This window comes from Piliocolobus tephrosceles, chromosome 3, assembly GCF_002776525.5.
Source record: "Piliocolobus tephrosceles isolate RC106 chromosome 3, ASM277652v3, whole genome shotgun sequence".
Taxonomy (NCBI): Eukaryota; Metazoa; Chordata; class Mammalia; order Primates; family Cercopithecidae; genus Piliocolobus; species Piliocolobus tephrosceles.
The window spans coordinates 5,743,918-5,759,078 of NC_045436.1; positions in this window are offsets into that span (position 1 = coordinate 5,743,918).

The following is a 15,161-nucleotide window of genomic DNA, read 5'->3' on the forward strand; positions in this document are numbered from 1 at the left end:
GAAGGAAGGAAGGAAGGAAGGAAGGAAGGAAGGAAGGAAGGAAGGAAGGAAGGAAGGAAGGGGTTAAGAAAAAAATGGCTCTGACAGTTCACGGCAGACCAGATGCCCTGTACAAGGTGCTCATACTATGATGATCTGTGAGGATGACCAGCCACTGGTACATTGTTTTGTCTTCTACTGAAAATACCCATTTCCTCTTTTCCACCTTTCTAAGTGTGTGGACTAGTCAATGGCTTTTGTGTGCTGCTCGTCATCTGTTACCTGTGCTTTCAAAGGAGCCCTAGAACACCCTCCCCTAGACCCAAACTACCCGGCCCAGCGGACAGACACACTCTCCTCACCCCCTCTACCCCGTCCCTTCTTTCTGTCCTCATGCTCAGGTGCTGTAACAGGCAGGGTGGGCATGGCTGGAGAAAGGAAAGGCGGCACTCTGGAGTCCAAAGTCCAGTGCATGTCTCCCACTTGCAACCTGGCACCTCTTCCAGTGTTGTGTCCTGAACTTTTGAAACTTGCATCCCAGAAAGTTATTTTCCATATAATTGTGAGCAGTCCCCTACTACCCAGCTAACTGTATTCACTCCCTTCTCCATCTTATTTGCTAAGGCAGTGTGCCTATTTTTCTCTCTTTTCAAAAATTTCATTAATGGCACAGTGCTGGCTTCAAGGAGTTTCCACTGAAGAGCTCTAAGAGTGACTAATGCACTGAAGGGACCGCGGGCATCGTCTCATCCCCATCTGAATCTGTGTCTTGGTCCTCTTCATCTCTAATTGAAAACATCCAAGCAAAAGTTTATGCCTAAACTCAAGTGTCAAGAACCCAGAATTAGTCCCTGGTTCATCTGAACCTTCATGGAAGCAACAATTTTGGAGCTGCACCTTCAGGGCTCCCATGTCTGCCATGTATGAAATAGATTTGTTAAGGGTTGTGAGTGATACCGCAGAGGGGCAGTCCATGCTTGTCATTGTCCAGATGACTTGTCCTTGCAGAATGTCAGGTGTGTTGTCAGAAATGTTTGTTGACTGAACACAGAAAAGTGTGATTCTGCTATTTCCTCTGGCATTCATGTGCTTGTTCCTGTTAGCTGTGATTTCATGACTGATAAAACTTGGAAAAGTGCAGCCAGATGCAGTGGCTCACACCTGTAATCTATCACTTTTGGAGGCCAAGATGGGAGGATTGCTTGGGCCCAGGAGATGGAGACCAGTCCGTGCGATGGACTATGGGTCTATGGAGACCTGTCACTACAAAAAAAATTCAAAATTTTTTTAAATGAAAAAAATTTTTTAAACACTGGGAAGACTGTTAAATAAGAATTTAAGCAGAAAGGAACTATTGGCTAGGTGTTTGACATCCCATTGGAAATTCTGATTCCCTGTCAATTGTGGGCCAGACCCTGGACATGACACTGCAGCTGTGGAAGACTCTGAGCACACGCAGCCTGTGGGTGCTCCTGCATTGCTAAGCAGATAACAAGGCCATCCAAACCTTGGAGGCTGCTGTATCCACACAAAGCATCCACCCAGTTATATTACAGAAGCATAATCATGGGAACAAGGCTTTTTGAAAACGAGAAAAGGCAGGAAGCAGGGAAAGAGAAACTTCACAGTGGAGGAATCTGGCAAACGCTACTAAGCCAGTGATCAAGGTTAATATCAGCAGTCATAAGTTATGTTGCTATGTGCCCCTGATATGGGCTCTGATGAAAATACCACTTTTACCTCTGTGACTTTTCTTCCAAAGACCCGTAACCCCAGTCTCATCATAAGAAATGCATCACAGTCCAGTCGTGGAGCATCCTATAGTACACCCGAGCAGCACTCCTTAAAACCGTCAAGGTACATCACAAACAAGGAATGTCTGAGAAACTCTCACAGGCGGAGGAGCCTTGACAGACGTGACAGCTCCATGGAATCCCGTGTCCTGGATGACATCCTAGGACATTAGGAAAAAACTCAGGAAATGTGAATAAACTAGAGACTTTAGTTAGTAATAATGCATCAGCACTGGTTCCTTAATTATGACAAATGTACCATTCGAAGGTAATGTTAATAAAAGGGGAAATTGTGAAGGCCACGGGGACTACATAGGAATCTATGTACTATCTGCTTAATTTTCCTAAATCTCTGCTAAAAATAAAGTCCATTAATAATAATAATAGTGATAATAATAAAGCACATACCAGACACTGGTACTATTTTGCCAAGGCGAAGGGAGATGCCAAGAATAAATTAGGTCTCTCCACACCCTGCACACGGGGCGGACTAAGGAGGGAACGGTTAATAATCTTACTAAGTTTACTGGTTTTCACTTCATCTACTTACTAGTGTACCAAACAGTACATCAAGATAATTACCAGAGAAGCCAGACACGAAGGTCACACGCTGTGTCATTCCGTTATTATGAAGTCTCCAAAATAGGGGAATCCAAGGGGCACAAAACGCAGGGGCTGTGGTGAGGGGAATGAAGAAAGACTGCTTCGTGGTTAGTGGGTCTCCTTTTGGGGAATGAAAATGTTTTCAAACTAGAGAGAGGTGATCGTTGCCCAGCACTGTTAATTACTAAATGCCACTGAATGGTCTACTTTAAGATGGTTAATGTTATGCTATGTGAGCTCTACCCCAGCAAAACGTAATTAATGACAATAAAATAATTTAATAATTTAAACATAAAATAATTTTAATGTCATTTAATAATGATAAAAAATGAAAATGTGAAGCTTTTTGTCTATCTGCTATTTTTCATCTGTCAGATTCTGGATGTCAACTTGGCAGTATTGTAAAACTGTTAATGACCAAATAAAATCATAGTCATTTTCATTTAAAAAAAAAAAAAAGAGTCAGGACATGGTTATTAGTCAAAAAAGGGGTCTGGCTCCAGGACAACATATTTGGAACTGGACAATGGTCGGTGATGGGAGAGGGTCATGGCCCCTTAATTTCCCAGACCTGAGTCCTTCAGAAGTGTGGGCCTTCAACCAGCAACTTGAATTTCATGGCTGTTACCGTCTTTGTCTGTAAACTGTGGAGAGGGGCAGGGTGAGCATTAAAAGACCCTGCCAGGGAGAAAATCCAAGGTTCTCAAGGAAGGCTTTCGGTGGACCGTTGCGTGAGTGAGTGTGAGCAGGAAGAGAGAGGCGAGAATGGGCCAGGGTCATGGATGAAATGTTACCTCCTGGACTAAACTGACCAGCTGTTCTGGTTTCATGTAAACCCAGCAGGGAAGACAGGCAATGCAAAGTGTAAGGTTTTAAGTACAACATGGAGCTGTTTCATGGATTTCCTGACACACTTAGGCCATGAAAACAGGGCCCTGGGATACGGCAGTTTTCAGAAGGATGTGCTGGGAGCAAATTTAATCTTGTGCCTGGTTTAGTGGGGCTCTTCTTTCCTTTCCAATTGTCTCTCCAGAAGTGCTCTCTCCCAGCCCAGGCTTCCCTGCCTTTCACCAGGGCCCAGGAAGTCCTCTGCTGTGGAAAGGGCTTACGCAGAGGCCTTGGGTGCTCTGCAGATGGCTGTTCCTCCCTCTCTGCTCTGCCCTGAGGAGAGCCTCAGAGAGAAAGCGAGTCAGGTGTGAGCTACCACAACCAGCCTTTTTTGTAATTTTGTTAATAACTTTTTTCTCCAGCTTTCTTTCTTGAAAGAATAGAGAAGATATAACACAAAATATGTGTTAATCAACAGTTTGTGTTATCGGTAAGTCTTCCAATCAACAGTAGGCTATTAGTAGTTAAGGTTTTGTGGAGTCAAAAGTTATACATGGATTTTTGACTGCACGAGGGGTTGGGACCTCCTACCCCCCTCTTGTTGAAGAGTCAACTGTATATTTAGGATGGTGTGAGACATGAGGGGAAAGAATTGAGCCCTTGCATGGGGGTTAGGGGACATTCCCAGGAGAAGAGACCCCCCAGGGCTGAGCCTGGAAGGACCTAAGCAGGTTGAGGCAGCATCCAGGCCCCGGGGATAGCAGCAGAGTCAACAAATGAGGACCCTGGCCGAATCAGTTCCAGGAACCTTGGGTAGCTCTGTTTGGTTTCCCTGCAGCTCTGAGTCTTCAGTCTCTCGAGAGTGGAATGGCATCAAGATGGTGGAGTGGGGCCGAGGTTCAACCCAATCCTGCCCCGACACCTATTAGCTATGTGTAAACCCCTGGGACCCCGCACGCCCCCGCCCCCTACACATTTTGGTGTAAGTGTGCAAGAGTTTTCCCACTCCTTAACTTAGAATCAAGAGGTCTCAGCAGTCCACAAAGATCCTAAAGGCCTGTGGTCAACAAGGCAGCTCCCCAGGGGCCCTCAGGAGCTGGTTCGCATCTCAGTGGAAAACCTCACTCACATCCTTCCAGGTCTTCAAGCTTCGTTTGGGGAACCGAGTCTTCCACACTTTGTGAACGCTGGTCCCCACTGCAGCCCTTCCATCACTAAAGTGTTTACTGGGAAATACTGAAGTGAGAACATTAGAACAATATTGTCAAGAGTTTCATTTTTTATGACGCAAAATTTATTCAATGACAAAATTCACCCTTAATTTTGACAGTATATGTTCTCCCTTCTAGGAGGAGGTATGTGACGTTATACGTCCTTTTTAACCAAATAGTTTTAACAGTAGAAGACAGGATTTTTTTCAATTTCCTTTTCTCGGCAACATTATCATTTGGTAACCCCTGTCAAACTCTCAGTTTTTATTTTGACTGTTCCCAGTTGATGAAATCTCAAAATCTGGGGATCATTGAATTGGTCATTCTAGAACTAAAGTTCTGGGACCAGGTCTCAACTCTCTCTTCTTGGTCAGAAGTAACAGATTAGACCTCTGGCTCAATTCCGAGATACTTAAGATGCATTCCTGTGGGGTCTGCCAGGATAGCACAGACTATTCTATAGTAACAAATTAAGCCTAAAATCTCAAAGGCTTAATACAAAAACAAAATTATTTCTTACTCATTACACACCCACCATGGGTCAACAGGGATTTGTACACTCCATATGGTCACTCAGGGTCCCAGGCTGACAGAGCTTCACTATTTATAGCTGCACTTTCTGAATGTGCTTAGAAAGTGCATGTGATCTCTGAAGACACCATGAAATGTGAAGAGAAGACTGGAAAGCCACGTAGGAGCTTTTACGTCCAGGCCTAGAAGTGACAAACCTTACTTCTACCCAAATCCCTTTAGTCAGAACTCAGTCATCCTGGCCCAGTCTGCCAGTAAGGGAGGCTGGGAAATGCAGGGGAGCACGTGGCTATTCAGTAAATACTAAATGCTTCTGCCATATCTGGACTATCATGGGAAAGAGAAACCGAACAGGTAAATAAAGGCAAGACTGCAACGCATTTTTTTTCCAGGTTAAAGTGTTAGCACACTACCCTATAGGCATCAGAGAGCATGAGGGGATTTAAAACAATTAAACTAGTCCCAGTATGAAGGATGGATTAGAAGGAGAAGGCACTAGAGTCAGAGAGACAAATTAAGAGATGTTGTAACAGTGTTGGTATTTAATAACAAGATCTGCGTGAGTGCGATCTAAAGGGGAGTGAAAAGTGGGAATGAGTATGAAATTTTCAGTAGAAGATTAATTACATGGAACGTCAGGATTGAAAATCCAGATTCTGGAGTCAAGAGGCAATACTTGAAACCACGAGACCCTGCTAAGGGATAGAGGAGGGGGCTCCACGCGCGCTGTGCTGCCCCTTGGCAAGGCGGCGTGGGGGAGCGCGGGTGGAGACCGAGGTGTCAGCTTCCTCCAGGGAGGTGAGTGCTGAGAGGGCAAGATTTAGACTCACGCATTCCGTCTTTCTGAAAATGACTTACGTAACCTTCAGATAAACGGACCAAGAATAAAATCAAGATTTGTATTTCTGTACAAGTTTGGGGCTCTCTATATTTTTTCAACTTATCTAAATTGAAGACGTATTACCCTGGTAATAAGATTATAATGTTTTTAGTTTAAAAAAGAAGAGAAGTAAGATGTCAAATGAAAAGCAAATTTCCTTGTCCATCTACTGTAAAACTAAAATTTTCCCCTGAAAATCATGCGCATTCTAGTCCCGTGTCTCCCATCCTCACACATATTTCCTGAGAACCCAGCACCCCATGGGAACTGGATGTGAGGGTTTCTACGAACGAACACATCACAGCATACACACATAAACACACACCTTATTGTCACAGGCAACTCAGTGACTCTCTGTCCATCTTTATCAAACCATTGTCTGATCCATAAACTGATGAATTACACTTACTGTTTGGAATACGAAATGTATGCACTGGATGCGTGAGAAATTTTCCTTTTCTTTCTTTTCTTTCCTTTTTTTTTTTTTTTTTTTTTTTTGAGACAGAGTTTCATTTTTGTTACCCAGGCTGGAGTGCAGTGGCGTGGTCTCAGCTCACTGCAACCTCCGCCTTCTGGGTTCAAGCGATTCTCATGCCTCAGCCTCCCAAGTAACTGGGACTACAGGCACCTGCCACCACGTCCAGCTAAATTTTTAGCAGAGATGGGGTTTCACCATGTTTACCAGGCTGGTCTTGAACTCCTGACCTCAAGTGATCCGCCTGCCTCAGCCTCCCAAAGTGCTGGGATTACAGGTGTTAGCCACTGCGCCCAGCCAAATTTTCCTTTTCTACTCTTCCTCAACCCCTTAGGCCACGCACTTCACATTTTTATTTAATGAAGTTACTCTTTAAATACCAGGCATTGCAAAATATGAACTGTTGGGTGTAAGACAAGGGTGACCCATTGAGAACATAGAGAAAGAAGCAGAATTATCCCACTGCTGGTTTTTTTTTGTTTGTTTTGTTTTGTTTTGTTGTTTTTTAAAAAAGCCCACAGTGTGCTGCACTGGCAGAATTCAGAGTCTGTTGTCTTTGTGTATAAAGAATGATACCCTATTGAAAACAAAACGTGTTCTGGTTTCATGTTTGACAATCCATGGATCCCTTTAGGAGTCTCCTGTTTCAATACCTATGGTAAACAAGCTGATAAAACAGCCCGGAGCAGCAGGGCAGTGCGCTTCAAAATGTGGGCTCTGTTCATATCCTTTGCCCACTTTTTGATGGGGTTGTTTGTTTTTTTCTTGTAAATTTGTTTGAGTTCTTTGTAGGTTCTGGATATTAGCCCTTTGTCTGATGGGTAGATTGCAAAAATTTTCTCCCATTCTGTAGGTTGCCCGTTCACTCTGATGGTAGTTTCTTTTGCTGTGCAGAAGCTCTTTAGTTTAATTAGATCCCATTTGTCAATTTTGGCTTTTGTTGACGTTGCTTTTGGTGTTTTAGACATGAAGTCCTTGCCCATGCCTATGTCCTGAATGGTATTACCTAGGTTTTCTTCTAGGGTTTTTATGGTATTAGGTCTAACATTTAAGTCTCTAATCGATCACTTGGACTCAGGAAGGGGAACATCACACACCGGGGCCTATCACGGGGACGGGGGAGGGGGGAAGGATTGCATTGGGAGTTATACCTGATGTAAATGACGAGTTGATGGGTGCTGACGAGTTGGTGGGTGCAGCACACCAACATGGCACAAGTATACATATGTAACAAACCTGCACGTTATGCACATGTACCCTAGAACTTAAAGTATAATAATAATTAAAAAAAAATGTGGGCTCTGGATTGAATCAGATTAGAATGCAGAATCTGCCTCAGCCACTCACTCACGAGTGACCCTGGGCAAGTCATGGAGCGCTCTGTGCCTCAGTTTCCTCACCTGTGAAATGCCAATAATGCCTCTCGGGGCTGCTGCAACTATTCAAAGTCACAAGCGTGTCAAGTGCTTAAGCCCCTGCCTCACACAGGACGAGTCCTCCCCAGATGGAGAGCCTTTTTGAAACAATGCCTCATCGGCAAGAAACTGAACCTCAAATGTCTCAGTGGCAGGCACAGGGCTCAGCACAGACAGAGTCATCCCCATACAGCCCTGACTACCCAAAGCTCCCGACACTTGGTGGGAGATAAGCTTTTTCACACTGAGGGGAGCACAACAAGGTCAGCTTAGCTCAGTGTTGGAAGTTCCAAGTGGGAACGTATAGGGCACCTGCACAAACCAGGGCACGATAGGTAGCAGTTTGGCCAGTCTTGGCCCTAGTAGACAGGTCAGAGAGCAACGCAGTTCTCGAGATGCCATCATGGGTCCCTGGCTGGGATTTCCCATGGCCTCCTATGTGAGGGATCTGCCATATGCGGACGCTGTCACTCCAGGGCTGTGACTGAATTGCCAACTCTGCCTCATGCCTCTGCTTAGCCAAGGATGGCCTACAGGCTCTGCCTTTCCTCCATGCCATGGAACTCCCAAGAAAGACCTGCAGCTGTGGCAGGCACCAAAGGCAGCTTGCATGTGTCTAAGGGAAACTGGTTATCTGAGAATTGCAATACATGCCTTTTTCGTTGGTGATGGTTGGGGAAGGTGTCTAAGATGCTTCTGAGGCTGTTGGCCCCTAGTGCAAGTCTGAAATATTCAGGCCCCGTGTATTTCTCTATTTGAGAACATTGATTTGGGATATTTCAAAGTTGACCGTTGATTTCTCTTAGCACATAGTAAACAACTCTAAATGTCACTGATCAGAAAACTAACAACTAGTTATTTCAAATTCTGTCAAAGTGCGCCATTCAATGATGTTTTTCTACAGTAGAAAATGTGATAGACCAGAAACTTTTCTATAACATAAAATGATAGTCATTATACGATTCCATGAAAAGAGAAAGGAGCAATACCACTGAAGGATTTTGGAAACTGTTTTCCGTTCTACCAGTGTTCGTTGGGCTTTGTCTTCCTTTGCAAATCTCCAAAAGAGAAATGTGATTTTTTTTTTTTTCAGTTTCAAGGGTAGGTACACGCCACGTAAGCCGTCTCTCAACACACTAAGATCACTTTGAAAATGTCTGTAATCCAATTAAAATCAACATGGGGCAAGCTCAGGAAGACAGGGACTTGGATATGATTTAATAAAGGAACAGGTGTCACTTGTACAATGCCTTGACCAGAGAAAGATTGTCGACTAAGGCCTGTGGCAAGCAGGTGCTCAGTAAATATTTTTATGTGTAAGACTTGCTCGATGAGTCCAGAACTCAGAAAAGAGGTAAAAGGCCAAATAATCAGGGACTGGCAAGACTGATGGGGCACAACCGACACAGAGAGACGTGGGACTGACAGACACAAATCCAGCCAGGAGAGGTTCACAGGCCACTGTCGGCCAGGAGTCACTTCTTGTGCTGAAATCTTTGCTCACCAAACAATCTAGTGATCACGCATTGAAATTCTCAGGTGAAATTCTAACTGATGGGATGGCGTGTGAGCATTTTGATTCCCTGGAAAGGGCTAAATATTTGGGAAGCACTGAAAAATGTGAACTGTGAAATATCTTTAGAATCAGTATCCAGAAATCTCCCATTTTTTCCTCGTGCTTGTTTCTTTTCATACCCCGTTCAGAACTCCTATTGACTTTAAACCAACTCGGAGCCTTGGGAAGCAATTTGTCGGAAGATGAAAATCAACAACAAAATAGGACTCTAGGTTCAAACAGTTCTCCTCTAAACACTTTGTGCATGTGATTATCTGATTTGCCTCCCTGCAACATAATCTTTCTTAATTAAATTTAAAATCATGGTTTCTGTTCACTTTTCAAAAATTTTGTAAAGTAAACAATGCAGCAGGCATGGCTGTATATTAGCTTTAGCTGCCCTGCTACTTGTGAGAATTGGCGTGTTGTCTTCCACGGTATGGCTTTCCATCTATAGTATTCTTTCGGGCATTACACTAGAAATTGCAAGCAGAATGTGCATCACTGTCCATATAGGTGAAGTGTAACATTTAGAAACTTACTACTCTGTCCCTGCAGTGAGAGAGCAATATTAATTACCTTGCTCCTGGCATGAAAAATGATGAAAATGACCTGCACAATGAGGATGTCAAACTGTCTTTTTTAATCTGACACCTGGACTGGAAATGCTAGGAATCTATGACACTTACAATTAAATACCTAAGATTATCAAACACAAGTTCAGACAAGCCTAATTTAAAAATTATTATCAAGACCCACCAAGGAACATTCATAATTTGGAAGAAAAAAAGCTTAAAATGGCAAAGAGCCCCACAGAGGGACCAAGTACATGGTTTCCCCTTTTAGAAACTGAACTGAAAGCCAAAGACATTTGCTTTGTTTTAGAATAAAATCACATCAATTAAAAGATGTGTGTGATTAAGAAGAATCTTTGTTATTGAGCTGTTTCCAGAGAAGAGCTGCCGTTTCAATGGAGGAAAAGGGGAAAATTTTACATTCTGGATCTCTCTTCTCCTCTTATGTTTTGATAAAGAACAAGAAGGTTACCTCTAATGTTTTCTGTTAAACTCAACTCATTGCTTGACGCCATGTTGGCATTTATTCCCACGTAGAATAACATTGAGACAGGAAGTAGTGAAAGATACAAGTGCCAGACTATGAGAGAAAACCAGGATCTATCTTAAGATATTCTCAAACTCTCAAGAAGCTTCAAGTACATCCCAAGTCATCCTTCTTTAAATAAAGAAAAATCCAGAAAAGTACTTTTTATATCAAGTTATTTTCTCCTCAATATCTTAACTGGCCAAGAGAAAATTCCCAACTTATTTCAAATGAATTGTCCATGTCTATTTGAAATATTAGAATCCAAAATATGAATAACTAAGGTATTTTTGAACAAGGTACTTTGAACCAAAGTTATGGGAGTGAGAAGCAATATTTACAGAAGAACATTACACGCAGGTATAATGACAAACTAAAACCTGGCCAAAATCTGATACATTTCCTTTAAAAAAAAAAAAAAACACTCTGTGCATTAAATCAGAAAGTTGAGTTTTCAGTTCAGTTGCTCATGTTTGGACAGTGGCAAGTTCAGGCCCATTAGAAGGAGGGCGTGGTGCTGAAGGGAAGGTTGGCAGAGGGAGGATTAACCATGTAACTGCTTGGTATCTGCGAACCAATCACAGCTCCATAAAGGCCTGGGAAAACAGACAACAGACTGAGGGAGGGACCTGTGAAGAGTCAGCCTTGGTTTTGAGAGTTTTGCACGCAAAAAAGAAAGGAGCTGGACCCGCCCGCTCTGTGGAGAGGGATTTCCCTTCCAAGGAGGGGAACCCTGACTTGGATACGGAACACACGGAGTTTGGAGTGCTGGCAGGCAGGCTATCCCCCACGAGAACTCCCATTAAAATGGATTTGCTTCTGGTTTTTGAGATTCCTGTGACCCCTTTAAAGGCACAGCCTCTCAATGATACCTCAGATTACCAGCACCAATACAACACGTGCAGAGGATGCCTCGGGCACAGCTGCAAAGCAGGCAACCTTACTTTCTTGGGTGGCCCCAGCTTCCTCTAACTAAGATTTTTAGTGATGTTTCTTTCCTCCCTACTTCTGAATGTGTTGGGCTCTGCATGTGACACTGGGAATTGTGATGGATAGTCCTCCTGCAGCTGTATGTGATATGCACCTGTCGTCACGTGGTGCTGTGGTATAGTCGTGTTCATCTTGTGCTGGCCTCGAGGCCCTTCATCGCATAGCAGGGTGGAGAGCCCAACTGGAGGAAGTGATTTCGTGGCGATCAGGCATCAAGGGAAGCTCATCTTTCAAATTTAAAGCTGGAATTTGGAAGGAGAGCCTCAGAGAGAAAGAGAGTCTCCGGGCCTGGACCTTCATGGATGAATATCCATCCATCTAAGGACAAGCCAACAGCTGGGACTCGGGAACTCAGGAACTCTGACAGGGTGACCTCATTTATGGTAGGCCGTTGGAGTTGGAAGGTAATTAGCTCAGCCTTTTAAAGCAGGGCTGTTTGAATGCTCATATATACTGTGTTTTATTTTCCATCTGGTGCACCTGTTAGAGCAGTGTTGGAGAGCCTTGGTCCATCCAAGCTGGATTAAAGGGAAGGTGACAGCAACGGCATCCGGGCTTGAGCAAGAAACTTCAAGTGTGTGCAGCACGTCTCTGGGGCCGGGAACAGCAGCAGAGCTAGATGAAGTAAAAGAACCCTAGAAGAAGTCGAAACCCTTATGAACACAGCTCAGCTCTCCCTCTCGGCAAAAAGGTTCCCTTTCAGCTTCTAAACTTTAATTCTGGATGTGGGGTTCTGATTCTTGGTTCTTGATTTTGTTTTATTAAGAAAGTGGTGACTCTTACACTCCAGGCTCTTTCCTTCTACCTCCTTACAAAACTTGCTTCTAAGGGGGGAAACGCCATATCTATTTATTCAGCACACACGTATTAAAGGCTTCCTGGGTACAGGGCTGCAGGTGATGCTCTGGAGGCTGCACTGTGCCCCACCCCTGCCTGCAGGGAGCTGACAGCCTATTGGTCAGTGCTTATCCCCCAGCTATTCTCATTCTAAGACTGTGAATGAAAATGTTTAAGTCTACATCAAAGGAATAGCTGATGTCACCAGCAGTTGGGGGCTAGTTTTCTGGGACCTCAGATCTGTGCAAGGCCCATTTGGGGCATGGATGCCAGTGGACCATATTCTCCCTCATTGCTCTACAGAAGTAGAGCACTATGGTACCTAGCACACTACCAGCTGGCTCCGTCTGTTTACCCATCTGTCTCCCTGCCCCACATGCCAGACATGACTGCTCCAAGTTAAAGCTCCTAGCAGCAGCTTTAACAGTATCTTGCCCTCTAACAAATTTAAATAGACACAGGATGCACAACAGATTCAGGGTAATAGGCTATATTAAATTATGATGGCTTTCCTAGCCTTCCGTGAGAGGACTGAAAAAACAGGGTATGTCATCCTCACATGAGGAGAGTCTAAACCTCCGAGCCTGCTGTGGGCACCTTCACCACTTTTATCCTACAGTCAGTGCCCAGGATAAGATAAAAAATTTCAGTGCTTATTCACAATAGCAAAGACATGAAATCAACCTAAATGTCCATCAATGATAGACTGGATAAAGAAAATGTGGTACATACATACCGTGGAATACTATGCAGCCATGAAAAAGAATGAGATCATGTCCTCATGCAGGGACATGGATGAAGTCAGACCACGTCAAACCCTGTGATGCTTTTCTGTGTCACTCAGGATAAAAGCCAAGGCCCCAAACAGCTTACAAGGTCGGCCTGCTCTGTGTCCTGAGGGGTCGCAAGCTCCCTTACCCCTCTCTTGTGCCAGCTGTGTGGGCCTCCCTGCTGTTTTTCCACAAGCTGGGCATGATCCTGCCTTAATGATTCCCTCTGCTACGAACCCCCTTCCCCTAGACAGAGTGGGTGCACATCTAGCCTGCTCCACAAGGCTGACCCTGACCACCCCACTGCACGTTGTGACCTTCCCCATCCCTTCTCTGGGATTCCACATCTGCTGAACCCTGGTCTGCTTTCCTTCCTTGGGTAGCCCACGCCGCTGTCCAGCCTGCGTCCACTTCTTGGGCTCACTGCTCCAGGCTGGCTCCCTGGACAGGGAAGTTCTCCTCACCGACTCCTCCCCTTCACCAGACTGCGTCCTCCACACAGAGCTCAACACACACCTGCCGAATGAGGAGCACAGGAGTGAATGGAAGTATAAAATTATTTTCAAATGGCAGGTGGATCACTTGAGCCCAGAAGTTCGAGACCAGCCTGGCCAACATGGTGAAACCCGTTCTCTACTGAAAATATAAAAATCAGCTGGGTGTGGTGATTCACACCTGTAGTCCCAGCTACTTGGCGGTCTGAGGCAGGAGAATTGCTTGAGACTGGGAGGTGGAGGCTGCAGTGAGCCAAGATCACGCCACCGCACTCCAGCCTGGATGACAAAGTGAGATCCTGTCTAAAAAAAAAAAAATAGTTGTACATCTAAAGGTGCTATTTAACACAGGACATAGAGGAATGTGAACCCCTTTGTGCCACAGTGGTGCTTCTAACAGTAAGAAGGCCCCGTCTCCTCAGATATCTCTTCTCATGGTTTCCTCTACCTGGTTCTTCCTACAACACTCTTACAAATCCCAATGAACTGCTTCATCTTCTCATTTCTAAGATGACCTATTCATCTTCTTCCTGTTTCCCCACCCTAGTAACTCCAAGGTTTATTTCTCTTCCTAGGACCAGGTATTTTCTGGACCATTTCTAAAATAAAAAAGTTTCCACAAAAAATTCCTTCTGGAGTCAGACAATCTGGATTTGTACCCTGGTTCCTCTTTCCTCATCTTTACAATGAAAATTATAATAGTAGCTATCCCACGTGGCTATGTGAGGATGAAAGGAATAAATTAATGCAAATTCCCTAGGACAGCACCTGACATATAGTAAGAAGTTTCTGTGTTGGCTATTTTTACTCTCAGTATTACTGAATCATGAAGAAAATTATCTAATTTAGACATACACTGTGCTACTTTAACTTGGTTTTAAATGGTATTGATCAGCATAACGGAAAGTAAAGCAAAACAAAAATAAAAGTTCTACCTGCATCACACAAAATATCTGGACAGGTCTTCACCACATTTGGAGTTATCTGACTTTCACATAGAATTAGTGGCATGGTCAAAACTCAGTTTGGAAAAGAGCCAAAGGAAATTTCAACAGGATGGGCAGTCGTTGTCCAGAACAACCCAAACTCGAGTATATAAGACTCATAGAACCAAAAACAGAGAGAGGTGTTCTGCAAACATTGAGATGCGATGGACGGAGAAAACCTGAGTCATTTTGAACATGAGCCCTAAACTGCAAGTCGCAAGGCCAAACACTCCTACCTGCCCATACTGAGTTGCTTTCAAGTGACTTGCCACATGAGCAACTACACGCAGGCTGGCCCAGGTGAGAGAAAGAGGGTGGTTTACTTAATAATTGTTCATGCTGGCCGGGCGCAGTGGCTCATGCCTGTAATCCCAGCATTTTGGGAGGCTGAGGCAGGTGGATCACCTGAGGTCTGGGGTTTGAGACCAGCCTGGCCAATGATGGTGAAACCCTGTTTCTACTAAAAATACAAAAATTAGCCGGGCATCGTGGCAGGTGCTTGTAGTCCCAGCTACTCGGGAGGCTGAAGCAGGAGAACCACTTGAACCCGGGAGGCGGAAGTTGCAGTGAGCCAAGATCATGCCAGTGCACTCCAGCTGGGCAACAGAGTGAGACTCCATCTCAAAATAATAATAATAATAATAATAATAAGTTAATGCTTTTCCAAAGCAACTCTAAGGAGATCGTTCAGCAGGTTAAAACTAATCAGCCCC